Source organism: Apis dorsata, unplaced genomic scaffold (genome assembly GCF_000469605.1).
Source record: "Apis dorsata unplaced genomic scaffold, Apis dorsata 1.3 scaffold_667, whole genome shotgun sequence".
NCBI classification, from domain to species: Eukaryota; Metazoa; Arthropoda; class Insecta; order Hymenoptera; family Apidae; genus Apis; species Apis dorsata.
In genome coordinates this window covers 320512-323377 of record NW_006263852.1, presented here as the reverse complement: position 1 = coordinate 323377, position 2866 = coordinate 320512, and positions in this window count along the sequence as shown.

Genomic DNA, 2866 nt, shown 5'->3' with positions numbered 1-2866 from the left:
GCGGCTGGCTGCCGTTAGAAAGGAAAGAGTCGAGAGAAATGGATTGCTGAAGGAGCGGTTCGAGTGGTTCGCGGCATTCTGCTATTCCCACTGGTGTTCCAGGCCCAATGACCTGATTGTCGAGGCAAAAAGAAGCTGCTCTCGATGGTTCGTTATCATTAGACACGTGAATCATGTTCTACGGTATTACCTTAGAAGGGAACAACGTCTCGCCACTTTGGACACGATTCGTTTTCCTGTTCCTCAAGACAGGAATCGTTTTCAGTAATGGATAACTTGTTCTGCTATCTTGAATCACGAAAGGATTCGAAGAACTATAAATTGGAAAGCTTGAACGATTCTTGAGGATGAGTGAACAAGACGTGCGACAGATTGCATGAATATTCTTCTTTGATGATTTTCTTGCCTTTCTTGTTTATTACATACGATTTTGTGTGATTGATGATGCGATAATGTTATGGTGCGATAGTAGAAAGAAGTAATTTTCATCAGTAATTTTAATTGTGGAAATATTTTCTAAAATTTTATTTATTTCTTGCTTTTGAATCGTATGCATATTGTGCTAAGCTTTGAGACTTACAGAGAACTTGTTAAGTTTTTAAGATAATATTGGAAGTTCTATAATCAGAGTGAATAGGTGTTTAAATAAAATGTGAAAAATAAAAATCTTAAATTATCAATGCTTCTTCTAAAATTTTATTTTTATTTTTCTGTTATAGAATATATATTGATGGATATTAGAAGGAGATTTTCTTACGTTTTATTGAATATTCTTTTTTTTCTTGTACTGGGTTAAGATTCTTGAATAAAGAAAAGCGATTATCGGAACAAGATCATCGTATTATCGAATTTAAAGATCTATATTTGACTCACTCGAGGAAAAGCGCGGAGAGGAACGTTTAAAAAATCGAACTCGTCTCAAGTGGCCAAAGTGTTGTCAGCTTCTCTTCGATCACCAGCCACGAAGCATTTACGTCAAAGATTTTATGACGTCACTTAACAAGCTAAAATGTCAGTGAAAAGGTTAAACATCAAATTACCTTTTTCTTCTTTCTACGAATAAATAAAAATAAAAGAAAAAATAATAAAAATCAGTGTCAAAATGAAAACTTATAAAATCTTTCTTCTTATTCTAAAAAAAAAAATTATCCTTCTAACTTTTTCAGGATATATCTGTTAATTTTTCATCTTGCTATAGAGCTATGACTGGATTAAAAAAATTTGTAAACGTTTCTTAAAATATTTTTATTAGTAATTCATTTATTTGAGAAACAAGACATTTGCGCCATGTGTTTCTAATTATAACAGAATTGCTTAGATGAGAATACCGTAATATCTACGATCTTCGAAAATATAAAATGTATCTTCACTTATAAATAGACAACTGGTACTCAATGGGTTAAGCATCAGTGTTGTCAACTCAGCATATCGATCTCTTATGTAATTCTTTCTGTTTTTACGTGCTACTTCTTATTTCCAATTATGTGCCTCTCGAGTACATCAACTGCGTTATAATTAATAAATGAAGTACCTCTGTAACTTCTTTCTTCTATCTTAAATTAATAAGATTAATTTTTTTTTCAGGTATCGATATATCTGGTTGAATGAAGATCTTCCTACTCGATATGAAACACAATATCACATATTTTGATTGTACAACGATCGATAAAACAACAATCGATAGAATCATCAATCATCGAATGATAATTCGCCAAATAAGAATCGGTGAAACAGCAGATCAAATATAAATCGAACTATAATTATAAAGTAACAACAAAAACTTCGTAATATCGATCAACGAAAGAACGATTAAACAACAATTGATCCAAGATGAAAAAAGCTATCAAATCAAATTACCAACAATCTTCGATAAAAGAATCGACCAACGAAAGAACGATTGTTGAAAACAATGAAAATGTCGAATTTACAATTTATCAAATTATTACCTTAAACTTTCATGAGACGGATCGACAAAAGGATCGATTGATCGATGAAACAAAACGCGGTCGTGGTGATTAGTTAAAATGGTGTTGTGTGGAAAATCCTGCGATGTTTTACAAGATGACACACGTCGTGGTGTTTTTGCGAACGTCAGCTGAGATACTCTTGGCCGAGGCACGTCGAGAAGTACGGTCGGGTGTGGAGGGACACCGGTCGGGCTTAGCTTGCCGTTGGAGGAGAGTTTCGAGGCAGCTGGAGACGATGCACGATAAGCACGCCCGTTCCCCTTTCTTTTCTGACCTCACGCCGGTTTTCATCCCTCCTCCTCGCCCACCACCCACACCCCCGCCTCCCTATTATTTTCGACCGATTGCCAATTGTCGTGCAACTGCCGACGTAGGTGCTCCTGCTGGATGATTCCGGTTTACTGCAGAAAGGTAGCACAACTCCTGGAACGATCGCTGCCACTCGATCCTAGAATTTTCCACCCCCTTATTCGATCTTCCCCCTCTTGTTTTATTCGTCGTCTATCGGTAGTTGGCATATTTGCAAGGGTGGATATGCAAAGAGATACGTATTTCTAAATGGATTTTTTTTTTTGCGATAGAATTATTATGATTGGAACGAATGGATTAACTTTGTTTTATCTTTTTCGTTAGGAAAATTATTGTTCGATTCTTTTATGGATTGAAATCATAAAATGTTAAAAAGAATTAGAAAATATAAATCATAAGATCTATGAAAAACTAAAGGAAAGAAGAAATTTAAAAGAAAGAAGCGACGATCGATCGATGATCGAATAAATAGTCGGCGATGGCCGATGACGCGCAAGATCGCCCAGTTACCTCGAGATTTCGAGGTCGATCACGTCCTCGTCCCAGAAAGCTAGGGATGAGGATGCACTCTGTTTATCCCACGGAAAATG